Source organism: Cervus canadensis, chromosome X (assembly GCF_019320065.1).
Source record: "Cervus canadensis isolate Bull #8, Minnesota chromosome X, ASM1932006v1, whole genome shotgun sequence".
Lineage (NCBI taxonomy): Eukaryota > Metazoa > Chordata > Mammalia > Artiodactyla > Cervidae > Cervus > Cervus canadensis.
In genome coordinates, this window is record NC_057419.1 from 137,785,531 (window position 1) to 137,800,780 (window position 15,250).

A 15,250-nucleotide genomic window follows, 5' to 3' on the forward strand; every position below is an offset into this window, starting at 1 on the left:
ATCGTGGTTATCTGAGTAATGAATATCTTTTTTGCATAGTTCTTGTTTATTCTTGCCACCTCTTCTTAATATCTTCTGCTTCTGTTAGGTCCATACCATTCCTGTCTTTTATTGAGCCCATCTTTGCATGACATTTTCCCTTGGTATCTCTAATTTTCTTGAAGAGATCTCTAGTCTTTTCCATTCTATTGTTTTCCTCTCTTTCTTTGAAGTGATCACTGAGGAAGGCTTTCTTATTTCTCCTTGCTGTTCTTTGGAACTCTGCATTCAAGTGGATATACCTTTCCCTTTCTCTCTTGCTTTTCATGTCTCTCCTTTTCACAGCTATTTGGAAGGCCTCCTCAGACAGCCATTTTGCCTTTTTGCATTTCTTTTTTCTCAGGGATGGTCTTGATCACTCCTCCTGTACAATGTCATGAACCTCCGTCCATAGTTTTTCAGGTACTCTGTCTAACAGATCTAATCCCTTGAATCTATTTCTTACTTCCACTGTAATGGTCTAGTAGTTTTCCCTACTTTGTTCAATTTAAGTCTGAATTTGGCAATAAGGAGTTCATGATCTGAGCCACAGTCAGCTCCCAGTCTTGTTTTTGCTGAGTGTATAGAGCTTCTCCATCTTTGGCTGCAAGGAATATAATCAATCTGATTTCAGTATTGACCATCTGGTGATGTCCATGTGTAGAGTCTTCTCTTGTGTTGTTGGAAGAGAGTGTTTTTTATCACCAGTGTGTTCTCTTGGCAAAACTCTGCTAGTATTTGCCCTGCTTCATTCTGTACTACAAGGCCCAATTTGCCTCTTACTCCAGGTGTTTCTTGACTTCCTACCTTTGCATTCCAGTCCCCTATAATGAAAAGGACATCTTTTTTGGGTGTTAGTTCTAGGAGATTTGTACATCTTCATAGAACAGTTCAACTTCAGCTTTTTCAGCATTACTGGTTAAGGCATAGACTTGGATTACTGTGATATTGCATGGTTTGCCTTGGAAAGGAACAGAGATCATTCTGTCGTTTTTGAGATTGCATCCAAGTATTGCATTTTGGACTCTTTAGTTGACTATGATGGCTACTCCATTTCTTCTAAGGGATTCTTGCCCACAGTAGTAGATATAATGGTCATCTGAATTAAATTCACCCATTCCAGTCCATTTTAGTTTGCTGATTCCTGAAATGTCAATGTTAACTCTTGCCATCTCCTGTTTGACCACTTCCAATTTATCTTGATTCATGGACCTAACATTCCAGGTTCCCATGCAATATTGCTCTTCACAGTATCGGAGTTTATTTCCATCATGAGTTACATCCACAACTGGGTGTTGTTGCTTCGGCTCTGTCTCTTCATTCTTTTGGGAGTTATTCCTCCACTGATCTCCAGTAGCATATTGGGCACCTACTGACCTGGGAAGTTCATCTTTCAGTGTCTTATATTTTTGCCTTTTCATACTGTTCATGGGGTTCTCAAGGCAAGAATACTGAAGTGGTTTTCCATTCCCTTCTCCAGTGGACCACGTTTTGTCAGAACTCTCCACCATGACCCATCTGTCTTAGGTGGCCCTACATGGCATGGCTCATAGTTTCATTGAGTTAGACAAGGCTCTGGTCCATGTGATCAGATTGGTTAGTTTTCTGTGATTGTGGTTTTCAGTCTGTCTGCCCTCTGATTGAGAAGGATAAGAGGCCTATGGAAGATGGAAGCTTCCTGAGGGGGAATCTGGGTCTTGTTCTGATGGGCAGGGCCATGCTCAGTAAATCTTTAATCCAATTTTCTGTTGATGGGTGGGGCTGTGTTCCCTCCCTCTTATTTACCTGGGGCCAAACTATGGTGGAGGCAATGAAGATAATGGTGACCTCCTTCAGAAGATCCCATGCATGTACTGCTACAGTCAGTGCCCCCAACCCTGCTGCAGGCCACCGCTGACCCATGCCTCCACTGGAGACCCCTGGACACTCACGGGCAAATCTGGATCAGTCTCTTGTGGGGTCACGGCTCTCTTCTCCTGGGTCCTGGTGCATACAAGATTCTGTTTGTGCCCTCCAGGAGCCTGTTTCCCAGTCCTGTGTAAGTTCTGGTGGCTCTATGGTGGGGTTAATGGTGACCTCCTCCAAGAGGGCTTATGCTATACCCAGGTCTGGTGCACCCAGGGCCCCTACCCCTGTGGCAGTCCACTGCTGACCCATACCTGCACAGGAGACACTCAAACACAGTTCTGTCTCAATCTCTGTGGGGTCTCTGGGTCCTGGTGCACACAAGGTTTGTTTTAGCCCTCTGAGCATCTCTGGTGGGTATGGGGTTTGATTCTAAATGCGATTTTGCCCCTCCTACCATCTTGTTTGGGCTTCTCCTTTGCCCTTGGTTGTGTGATATCTCCTCAAAGTCACTCCAGCACCACACAGCCACCCTTCCAGCGCCTACTGTCTTGCTGGTGCTTCTCTGCCCTTGGATGTGGGGTATCTCACTCCAGCGCTGGGCAGCCATAATTCTCAAGTACTATATATGCTAACAATTAATACCTAAAAAAGAAAAAAGAATTCCACCTGAAAGGACCTTAGCAGAGACTATTCATGTTAATATATTCCCCCTTTCTCTCTATGTATGTAGATGTATCTTTCCAGACTTTTATCGCATCCAAATATATGCATATGCCTAATTCCATACTGTGGAAGGCAAAATGCTAAGATGGCTGTTCTCTGCCTATATGCTGTATTTAATCCCCTTTTCTTGAGTGTGGGCAGATCTGTGAGTATGATGTGCTATCATCCCCTTAATCAAGTCATATGTTATGGCAAAGGTGTTAGGATAGTCACATCTGTAATTCCATTACATTATATAAGTATTTCCAGCTGACTTGGAAGAAGAATATTTGCGTTGTGAAAGAGCCATGTGGCTGGGACCTGAGAGCAGCCTCTAGGGGATAAGAGTGACTCCCCAACAGTCAGCCAGTAAGAAATCAGGGACCTTAGTCTTCAGATCACAAGGCACTGAATTCTGCCGATAAACAGTGAGCCTGAGTCAGAGCCCTGCTGATGCTGTGATTTCAACCTGGTGAGTATACTAACTATATTTTCTTCTTGTCTGTTTTCTTGATGCTCTGGCCTCTGGGGCCTGCTGTCTAGGGAGAGACTGGCCCTCTCAGGACTACCCAGGTCTTAAAGATAGCAAATGACTGGCCCAGAAGGGTGCCTTTCATATGCAAACCAACCAATCCAGAGATGGTATCTGAACCACTTCCCTATTTGGCCTACCCTCTAGGAGGCAGTATTGCTCTGCCCTAATCATCCCAGGGCCAGGTACCAGACAACTAGTGATAGCTCCAGTAGCCCAGAGCCCACTAAAATTCTTCAAACTAACTGTCTTAAACTTGATTACACAGCCTTACCTTGCTGTTCCCATAGAAACTACAATAAAGGCCTTTGCCCATGCTTTTACCACATTTCTCCTGCCACCTGGCCAATCCTGGCACTTCTCACGTGACACTCTGTGGTGTGCTATGCCCCTCCTCTTGGGACCTATAGTAACAAATTATCTTTTCAAAGGCAGTCATCACCTGATCTGTGCGCTCACTATTCTTGCCTGATGATAAAACCTACATTTTAAAAGAATGAGAGACCCGTGTGCATGTGTGCATGCTAGATCAGTCGTGTCCCACTCTTTGTGACTCCATGGACTGTAGCCCACCAGGCTCATCTATCCATGAGATTCTCTAGGCAAGAATACTGGAGTGGGTTGCCATGCCCTCATGCCCTAATTCAGGGGATCTTCCCGACTCAGGGATTGAACCTGTGTCTCTTATGTCTCTTGCATTATCAGGCAGGTTCTTTACCACTAGTGCCACTTGGGAAGCCCCAAGAGAGACTCTTAGCAGCAGTTAAACCATGCTCAGAGGCCTGGCTGATGGAAATTGTGACTTAATAAATTTGTTTTATTTTAAACTGCTAAGCTTGTGGAAATTTGTTATGCAATGATAAAAACTAAGATACACATAAAATTGAGATTTAAACATACTATATTCTTCTCTAACCTGTATTGTTTCATTTAATATAGCATATATGTTTGCATATATATAGATAAATAGAAATAGATATAGAGATATTCCATTAGAAAGCTTCCCAGGTGGCGCTAGTGGTAAAGAACCCATTTGCCAATGCAGGAGACGTAAGAGACACAGGTTCGATCCCCGGGTCAGGAATCGATGAACAGGGAAGCTTGGTGTGCTGCAGTCCACGGGGTCGCAAAGATTTGGACAGGACTAAGCGACTGAACTGAACTGAACAGTGTTATTAGGACAGTTTTCATGGGAAGATAGAAACTGGAGGCTGCTTATGTATACATGGAGTGGCAGGAATGTTGAGGAGGTCTCAAGGAGCATTCCAGCCAAAGGAAATGTTATGAGCAGTTTCAAAGGAGGGGATTAGGGTTCCAGGTATGAGCCTGAAGTTGGTGGTTGATGCAATGAGTGAAGTTAGAGCAACAGGGTTGTCACACAGAGGCTTTGATGATGTAAGAAACTGGGAGTCATTCTCATTCCGTGAAAAAAAAGGAGAATGAACTGATTTTTCAAAATGATAGCTGGGGAAGATGACCAGAGTGCAACATGAAGGAAAGTCAGAGAAAACCTAAAAGCCAGGGATCTCACAGGCTGTTACAGTAAGCAAACCATGGGGAATGGAGCCTTTTACAGGGCAGAGCACTGGAAGGGGAGAGAAGCAGGACAAATCCAGAGATGAAACTGAATAAAAAGCAAATTGGAAAGACCTGTTGGATGCAGGTTGCTAAGCTTTGGGCTTGGCAAGATGGTAATAAGGAATTTGGTCAAAGTGTATCTATTTTGGCATTGTGGTTAAAGGCATGGTAAAGTGATTAATTGGTTCAGCTGGTAAAGAATCTGCCTGCAATGTGGGAGACCTGGGTTTGATCCCTGGACTGAGAAGATCCCCTGGAGAAGGGAAAGGCTACCCAGTCCAGTATTCTGGCCTGGATAATTCCATGGACTATATAGTCCATCGGGTCGAAAAGTCAGACACGACTAAGTGACTTTCACTTTCATTTTCAAACTGATTAATTAGATTTCAAGTGTTCTCCTGTATCCCTGAAGGTGGCTGGATACTAAGGGAATTCATCCACTGTAGGCTTTCCCTGGATCAGAGTGAATGGGTGACAGATCGATTTCACAAGGGAGACATGGTAGAAATGAAGTGATTTGACAAAATTCGCATTTTCACATTATGAAGGAGAGAGCTCCCTTTGGACAGTTGCATAAAGTGAGAACCAGCAATCCCAGCTGCCAATAAAGAGAGCACACAATTTTTTCCCCTTTACAGACCCCCAAGGTGGCACTTTCTAAGGCTGTGTCTGGTTGTAATTTATATTTTTGGCTCTGGTTCAAGGCTTGGCCTGTGACATGTAAGCTAGTCACTTGTAGCTGGAGCAGCAGATGGTCGTTCATCCTTCCCTTAAATGGCTCAGTCTGCCCTGAATCTTTAGGAGTGTAAATAATTTACTCTCTAGTCCACTGATCCCAGTTAATATTACTTCTCAAAATACCCCTGCCTGTGCTCTTATATTTACTTATACTTTTCTTGCCAAGGTCTTCTAAATATCCCTTCTGATATTTATTTCATGGGTAGAAATACTGGCCTGACCCAAACTCACCCAAATTGTGAAGGATGGGAGCATCTTTAGTCAGCCCAGTGGGATTTTTAAGTACAACTGTCCCCCTCCCTTGGGGGAGATTTTTACCAGAAACAACCGTGTGAGATCCTGCTTTCCATCAAGGGTTTATTGGTTAATTGAGGCCTGTGGCTGGTGTGGTTTTCCTGTGTTTAACTTTTGGAAGTCTCAGAGACAGTTGCTTGGAATAGAGAGCTGACAGAATTATTGCCCAGCAAGCCTGCCGGCCACAGCCCACAAGACTCCACCAACATCGATGAATTTTATGGCCAATTCAGTGAACAGAGCAAGTATTTGAAGAGGCACATTGAAGAGCTGTTGGCATCCTGTTCTGCTATCTGAAGAAGTCTGCAAGGCTTCTCATTAAGCCATCCTTTTTCTATCTCCTTTTACTCCAGGCTTTGTTGTTCTTCCTCAACTGCCTGACCAGGGACTCATGGGCAGCAACGACTTCAAGATGAGGTCGCTGGGGTGGAACCTTGGGACTTAGCTCTGCCTCGTTTAACCTTGGGACTTACCTCTGCCTCGTTTACTTGTGGCAAAGGGGACCTTTTCAATTAAGAACTGCAGTAACAGAGCATAACCAAATTCGACTTTATTCTAGCATTCCAGCCCTTCAAGCTACTACCACTCTAAAATAGTCCCTTGCATTTGGGTAAACCTTGGAGATTTTGTACTCTCATATATTATCACATTTGAAACTCATATCACCTCCACAAATTAACATATTAAATAACTGTCACTATGTAACAAACCATCCCAAAACCCAGTGGCTTAAAAGTTTTCTCACCAGGCTGCAGGTTTCTTGGGCATAGGCCAATATTAGTTGGACTCGGTCATGACTCTGTGGCAAGCCCAGGAGTTACCTGGTTTAGGCTGGGAGTGGCTGTGTTTCACGTGTTCCTCATCCTCCTCCTAGAACCACAGGCTAACTTGAGCTTGTTATTTTTGTGGTGAAGCAGAAATGCAAGAATGGGTAGAAACAGTAATGCCTCTTAAGGCCTGGCCTCATAATTGTCTTACTGTTATTTCCACATTGTCCAATTTGCCAAAGCAAGTTCCATGATCAAACCCAGAGTCAATGGATGGGAGATGGCAGGGGCAAAGAATTAGGGGTCAATAATGCAATTTTTCACAGGTAGCTAGGGCATATATAACTCCTCTCATTTCATAAATGAGAAACCCGTGACCCAGAGAACTGAAATGATTTGCCTAAGGTCACATGGAAAATTCTAATCCTCTCTGTTTTTTGGCAAGACAAATTCCATGATCCCATAATGTATGTGGCTAGGTAAAGGTCCATGGTTCTTTTCTCATCAAGGAGGAATCCTTATGGCCTACTCCTTTTCTCTTTTATGCCCCTGGAATTTGCCTCCTTCACAGTCATCACCGTCTACTCTTCCATGTGGACCTGTTTGGGGGTGAAGGATGGATGAAGGTCCTCTATTGAAATGCATAGACACAAATTCTCCCATCCCTGAAACAGACATGCCAATCTCTCCATTTTTAATAAAAATACTAAAAATTAATAAAAAATATTAGATCTTTAAACTAAACATCCCATGTTAGTTGAACCAGAGTGACCTCAAACCTCAATATACCATGGTTCTTTGAAGAATGGGAGGATTATAATTGTTTGAAATCTGTCAACATGGTTTTTGCTGACTCTGAGCTTCACTTAGATGTTAGCAGGTTTAGGCCAGTGTTCTCCTAGCCCTTACCTGACTGCCTTTGTAGAATTTTTGGTTGCCCTCAAATCATGACTCTCCCCCATCCTGCCCAATCTGGTCTGGGTAGAATTTTCATCTGAGCTGCTTAGAGCTAGCCTAAAGAGATGTGAGCTGGTATCTTCAATATAGCCTGCAAGATTTTTTCAGGTGTCTCCATGGCAACCCTGTGTCTCTGGCTTCTGATACACTTGCACTGCTAACTATGGCTTCTGGCATACTAAAGGTAGAAGGTACCATCTGACAAATTCTCCTCCTCGGGGTTTCTGGCCAACATGCACTGGCAATGTGTTTGCCTTATATGAACCTTCTAGACAGAGGTCTCCATGACTCCAGTCTCTGAAAGCCTCTTCCTTTTCCTTAGCATGGTTCTCTTTTTTTTTTTTTTTTTTTTAAACCTGCAGCCTAACTTCCACAGCTGGTTGATATGGCTGTCTGGCTGTACCATTCAGTGAGGCTCCGTCTAATCTCTTTTGATTCTAAGGGCTAACGTGCCTTATCCAGAGCAACGAGGCAGAGTCCTGATCTCTTTTCCCATACTTCCATGGAAGACTGGAAGACAGATTACTTGCAGTAATTTCCGGAGGCAGAAGGTAAGTGAGTAGCCTCTATAGTTATAGAACCAAGAGGGAATGATTGTTATCCTTGAGCCTTCAAAGATGATAGCTAAACCCAGAGAGAAGTAAATAAGGACAAGTTTGTTAAAAAAAAAAAAAATGCTGCTACTCATAAAGAAACTCGGTACATATCCCCTTGTGGTCCCTGATTATCTTGCTGTCAGTGCTAGGGAGATAAAGAAGCAAAGAAATCTGGTTAGGAGCATTGCCATAGATATATTTTCTAATTAATTAATTTTTATTTATTGGCTGTGCTGGGTCTCCATTGCTGTGTGCAGGCTTTTCTCTAGTTGTGATGAATGGGGGCTACTCTCTAGTTGTAGTATACAAGCTTCTCATTGTGGTGCCTTCTTTTGTTGTGGAGCATGGGCTCTAGGGTGCACGGGCTTCGGTAGTCCTGGCGTAGGGGCTTGGTTGCTCTGCAGCATGCGGGATCTTAGTTCCCAAACCAGGGATCAAACCCATGTCTCCTGCATTGTCTAATGGATACTTAACCACTGGACCACCAGGGAAGTCCTGCCATAGATATTTTGCCTCCCTCTTTGGTACGGTCCACCATTGGAATATGAACAGAAAGCAAGAGGTGGCTGGTAGGGTGGCACCACATGTTATGCTTCCTGACTGGCTTGTCTAATCATTGACCACAGGGTATAATATTAGTAAGTGTGGGATCTTGAGCCAGACTGCTTGGGCTTGAATGTCTTCTGATGTGTGACATTTAGTGAGTTTCTTAATTCTTAGTTATCTCATCTATAAAATGGGCATAATGCAGCCTACTTCATATGGTTGTCATGAGGGTTAAATAAAATAATGTTTCTAAAGCTCTTAGCACCATTATAAGCACTAAATAAATACTAACCATTGTTAACACTAGCTGATGCTCATTTTGGGTGGGGACATTTTCAAGAAGGAATTGAGTACAAGAGTACATTGAGACTGTGATATATCTCTTGAGTGCTTCTTTTTCTTTTTTTTGGCCATGCCACACAGCTTATGGGATTTTAGTTTCCTGACCAGGGATTAAACTCATGCCCTCAGTACTAAAAGCACAGAGTCCTAACCACTGGACCACCAGGGAACCCCCAAGTGTCCCTTTTTTAGTAAACTATTAAATATAGTAAAAGCTCCCATCACTAACATCTACTTAACCAACATGGTAGATTCAGTTGATGCTTTTCCTTTCTACTGAAATATATACTGATCAATGCTCAGAGCACAAAGAAAGATTATGGGCAGTAAGTCACCCTTCAGTCGACCCATACACTTCTGCTCCCATGTGTCAAGTTGATGCTTACCAAGTTGTTTTCATTATCAGCTGGCACCGTTCATGGAACATATTGCCCTATAGCCAGTGAATTAAATATCATTTCTGTCACATAAGGTCACAAATATATTTAGCTTGATCTGGGGGGAAAAAAAAAGAATTAGTTGTTTTGTCTCCAAACCTATTTTTTCCAGTTGTACTTGCTAATATAATTAGATAACTTAATGTAAATTTATGAACTATGAATACAAAAGGCAGGCCACTATTTCCATGTGAATGAAGTTCAATTCTTTGGAAAGACTGGATAAAGAAAAGTTACTTTTAAAAACTGCTCTATTGTCAGGGGGGAAGAAAACATGAAGCTGGAAAGCAAATGGGATGTATTCGGGATGTAGTTTATGCAAGAGTCAGAAATTTCAGCCAAAGGAACCACGCTCAGAAAAGGGACCTTGCTTATGTCACATCACCAGATTGCTGAATGAATATGCATTTGTGTGTTTTAGGTTGAAATAAAATGCTTAAGGACCATAAGTATAATTTTATATGATTCTTCACTCTAATCAATCAAGTACTTGTTATGCAAGAGAGTGTTATATATACAAGAGAGCTTCTACTGTATGGCCAATGTATTGTGTTAAGTAGGGCTTCCCGGGTGGGAAGAATCCGTGGTGAAGAATCCACCTGACAATGCAGGAGACGGGGTGTGATCCCTGGGTTGAGAACATCCCCTGGAGAAGGAAATGTCTACCTGCTCCAGTATTCTTGCCTAGAGAATCCCATGGACAGAGCCTGGCACGCTACATTCCATGGGGTTGCAGAAGAGTCAGACACGACTTGGTGACTAAACAACAACAATTGTGTTAACTAATTTATATGCTCTGGGCTTGAAAGAAAGCCCAGTAGAGTCCATTTACCAGCTTTATTGGTGCAAGTTTGTAGTAGGCAGAATAATGCCCCCCCAAAGATGTCCACATCCTAATCCCTGGAATACGTGAACATGCTGTTATATGCCAGGGGGCAATGAAGCTTGCAGATGGTAGTAATGTTGCTCATCAGTTGACCTTGAGATGGGAAAATTATCTTGGATTCTCTGGGATGTAATCACAAAGGTCCTTACAAGTGGAAGGAGGGAGGCTGAAGGGAGAGTGTTAGAGTGATGTGAGGTAAGAAAGACTTGACCCAAGTTGCTGGCTTTAAAGATAGAAGGAAGGGGCCATAAACAAAGGAATGCAGGCAGCATCTAGAATCTAGAAAGGCAAAGGAATGGATTTTACCCCAGAGCCTCCAGAAAGGAATGCCATTCTGCCAACACTGATTTTAGCCCAGTGAGACATTTTCAAGACTTCTGACCCAGAATAATAAACTTGTGTTGATAAGCTACTAGGATTGTGGTAATTTGTTACAGCAGTAATAAGAAACTATTGTAGACATTGAGCCAAGTTGAAGACAAACAACAAATTGTATCCCCTAACCATCACCACCACCACCACCACCCCTTCCTGTCCTGCAACTGTGCTTATAGGAAACCTAGTCTCTTCATAATTTCAAGTACCGTAGACACAGAATTTATACTTAATATCTGGCTCTGGCCTTAGAAGCACCATTTTTTTTGAACACTTCACAAATTTACATGTCATCCTTGCTTGGAGGCCATGCTAATCTTATCTGTATCATTCCAAATATAGTATATGTACTACTGTAGTGAGCACAGAAGCACCATATTTACTAAGTTCCTACCATTTGCCAGGCAGTATGCTAAATTCTGGGCTTTCCTGTGGCTCAGTGGTAAAGAATCTGCCTGCAATGCTGGAAATGAAGGAGACATGGGTTTGATCCATGGGTTGGGAAGATCCCCTGAAGGAGGGCATGGCAACCCACTCCAGTATTCTTGCCTGGAGAATCTCATGGAGATAAGAGCCTAGTGGGCTATAGTCCATGGGGTTGCAAAAAGTCAGACATGACTGAGCACACACGCATGCATGCTAAATGCTAAGGCCTCCTTTGTAAAAATTATTTTTTAATTTATTTGGCAATGCTGGGTCTTAATTGAAGCATGCAGGATCTTAGTTGCAGCATGTGGAATCTAGTTCCCTGACTAGAGATTGAACCCAGATCCCCTGCATTGGGAACAAGGAGTCTTGGCCACCACATCACCAGGGAAGTCCCCACTAAGGCCTCTTTGATAAACAGCATAAATAAAGATCTATCTTTATGGAGCTCTCAGGCTATTTTCATTATGTCTTCCCATTTCAAAACCTATACTTAACAGGAAGGTGGTTCTCAACATCTTCCTGTTTCTTGACCAAGGAATACCTAGTTTTCTGTTCATTTGTAAAACAGAGTGTTTGGGGCATTACAAACTCCACTCTTCCTCTAATCCTTTTTTTCAGACTGCTTTGGATTTGGAAGTCCAAGATCTCTTCTTTCACTCATTCACCCATCCTACAAAGTGACTTTCCAGTATTCTACTGTTACAGTCTTCCAACATAAAAATACTAGCAACAAAACAGTTATTTCCACCAAGGAAAGAGGATGACTCCTTCATGCTCCATCTTGCCACATGACCATGTTCATTGTAAGCTTTCCACTCCATTCAGGTGTTTTCCTCCATCCAAAATGGGGGGCCTTATGAACCCCAAGTCTCTCCTATAGATAAGGTCCAGCTCATGCCTCCTTTCAACAATACCCTCCCCAGCCATAGCAGCTCATCTTTGCCTCTATAGTGTGCAATTCTGAGTCATGCCCTTGTGCCCCAAATTACTGGTCATTTTGTCCTCTATTACATGTAGCATCTGTGTTTTATTGCCTTCCTTATTGGACACCCCTTCAGTGGTTTCCCACTATCCCAAGAATAAGGTCCAAACTCTTCATCGTATAGCACTGTGAGTCATCATGATCTGATGGGCCTGTCTTCGTCTTCACATTCCAGTGCCATTCTCCACCCTTCCCCACCATCTGTCTTAGTCTTGTAAAGCTGCTATGGGAATTGTGGTGTTGGAGAAGACTCTTTTTTATTTTTATTTTTTGGAGAAGACTCTTGAGAGTCCCTTGGACTGCAAGGAGATCCAACCAATCCATCCTAAGGGAGATCAGTCCTGGGTGTTCATTGGAAGGACTGATGCTGAAGCTGAAACTCCAATACTTTGGCCACCTGACGCGAAGAGTTGACTCATTGGAAAAGACCCTGATGCTGGGAGGGATTGGGGGCAGGAAGAGAAGGGTACAGTAGAGGATGAGATGGCTGGATGGCATCACCGACTCGATGGACATGAGTTTGAGTAAACTCTGGATGTTGGTGATGGACAGAGAGACCTGGCGTGCTGCGATTTATGGGGTTGCAAAGAGTCGGACACGACTGAGCGACTGAACTGAACTGAAGGACATTCGTATTATTGTGGAACTCTTACCATCATCCATCTCCTGAGTTTTTCACTTGTCTAAACTGAAACTCTGTCCCCATTAAATACTAAATGCCCATTCCCCCTCCCCACTCCACCCCCAGCCCCTGGCATCTCCCAATATACTTTCTGACTCTGTGAATTCGACTGTTCTAGGTGTTGTGTTTAAGAGGAAGTCACTTACAGAACAAAACAAAACAAAACAAAAACTATGTTCTTTCTGCCCTCCTCACATACCACATTAACAATCAGCTATAGAAGAAACTGCTGAAACTTCTGGTCCACTTGGCCTGTCTTCTCCTCCAAAACCAGGAAGCAGTACAGCAAGAGAAGAGCTTCATTTCTGAAGTTCAAGTGCTCTCTCTCATGTACCGTGTTGTTGTTGTTCAGTTGCTCAGTTGTATCTGACTCTTTGCAACCCCATGGACTGCAGCGCGCCAGGCTTCCCTGTCCTTCACTATCTCCTGGAGTTTGCTCAAACTCATGTCCATTGAGTCAATGATGCCATCCAACCATCTCATCCTCTGTCTTCCCCTTCTCCTCCTGCCCTCAATTTTTCCCAGCATCGGGGTCTTTTCCAATGAGTCGGCTCATGTGCCATTTGAAGTATATGAAGTGTGTTTGTCACTCAGTCATGTCTGACTCCTTGTGACCCCATGGACTGCAGTCTGCAAAGCTCCTCTGTCTGTAGAATTCTCTAGGCAAGAACACTGGAGTGGGTTGCCATGTCCTTTTTCAGGGGATCATCCCAACCCAGGGATCAAACTCATATCTCACACATTGCAGGCAGATTCCTTACCATCTGAGCCACCAGGGAAGCCCTCATGTACCATAGCCTTGGACAGAAGTTCAGCATGCTGTGTATGAGTCCTGTGATAAGACAACCATCAAAGGGTAAAATGTTTATGGAAAGTGGATCGGGATGTATAAACAAGAACTCTAATTTGGATTTGAGGTAAATACTGAATGAACTCCCTTTATACTTGGCCTTTCCTGTACACTTGATATTAGGAGGCCATACAGAGTCCCTCCAAGAGCTCAATACAATAAATTCCTCTGCTGAAGGCTTTCTACTTAGAGCAGAAGCTGAGGTTGAATGTGTTTCACTCGGTAGATGAGGGATCTGTCTATTGCACCCATCTCTGGCTTCTATCTTCTCTTACTTCAAAAAAGTATCCTGGTAAACAGCAATCTGGACCCTTAAGTATGATACTAGAAGCAGAAGCTTGAAGGGTTCTCCAGAGGTTATTTTATTTCTACCAGGCAGGATCTAAGGTAAAGATGGCAAACAGTAGTTTCATGCCCACTCCATGTGTGAGAGTAACTGCCTAGAACAATATAGTGAATAGAATTATGTGGCCACTGTTGGGTTCTGCAGGAAAGAATGCCAGAATTGATTAGTGATGTCTGCCATGGACATGAAAATTTGCCAGCAAATGATCTACTTTTTTGGCTTGGAGCTATTAGCTCCTTAACCTGATTGCACACAAATCACAGGAAGCTTTTTTAAAAATACTGCCACCTGGAGTCCACCCCAGATTAATTAAATTAAATTTCTCTGGAGGTAAGATTCAGCTGTCCCAGCATCCAAGGTTGAGGACCACTGCTCTGTACCATCGCAGATATAAAGAAGACCTAACTCAGTAGTCCTCAAGTGTACTTTATCCAACAAGGACATGCCAGGCTGGTTGTTTAAGAATTGTCTGAGTAACTTGTTAAATTGGAGGTTCCTGGGACCAAATCCTCAGACTTTGAATTTGGAAGTACGGGGATAGGTCTCAAGAATTTGTATTTTTGAAAACTTCACGGGAGGAAGCTGATATGCAACCAGGTTTGGAAACCACTGTCCTAAGCTCTTCTTTTATTTATTATAATTTATTTATTTTAATTGGAGGATAATTACTTTATAATATTGTGATGGTTTTTACCATACATCAATATGAATCGGTCATACATATACATGTGTCCCCCTCCATTCTGAACTCACCTCCCACCTGCCCCCCACCTCATCCCTCCAAGTTGTCACAGAGCACTGGTTTTGGGTGCCCTGAGTCATACATCAAACTCCCACTGGCTATCTATTTTTACATATGGTAATGTATATGTTTCAATGCTATTCTCTCAAATCACCCCACCCTTTCCTTCTCCCACTGAGTCCAAAAGTCTATTCTTGATGTCTGTGTCTCCTTTGCATGCTCTTCTTAATGCTTCGAATGAATGACAGCTCTGAGGAGAATCATGTACTCTGGGACAGTGGCTTTCAACCCTGACTGCGCATCAGCATTTCCTGGGAAACTTAAGAATAAGAACAGTTGTTATTGTTGTTTGGTCACTAAGTCATGTCTGACTCTTTGCAACCCTCTGGACTGTAGCCCACCAGACTCCTCTGTCCATAGGATTCTCCAGGCAAGAATACTAGAGTAGGTGGCCATGCCCTCTTCCAGGGGATCTCCACCACTCAGGAATGGAACCTGGGTCTCCTGCTTGGCAGGCAGATTCTTTACCACTGAGCCACCTTGGAAACCCTAGGGACACCAGTACTTGAGTCTAACTTCAGATCAATTAAATCAGACTCTCTA

The 15,250-nt window shown here is 43.2% G+C and overlaps 1 protein-coding gene and 1 non-coding gene across 3 annotated transcripts in view; one reads left to right on the forward strand and one right to left on the reverse strand.

Annotated features, from left to right (window-relative positions):
* Positions 1-15,250, forward strand: part of COL4A6 (collagen type IV alpha 6 chain) — a 314,375-nt gene that overhangs the window by 177,353 nt on the left and 121,772 nt on the right. The gene's annotated exons all lie outside the window — the stretch shown is intronic.
* On the reverse strand, positions 10,876-10,982 carry LOC122436138. Its single transcript, XR_006267906.1, has one exon. It is a non-coding gene; the product is annotated as a U6 spliceosomal RNA (small nuclear RNA).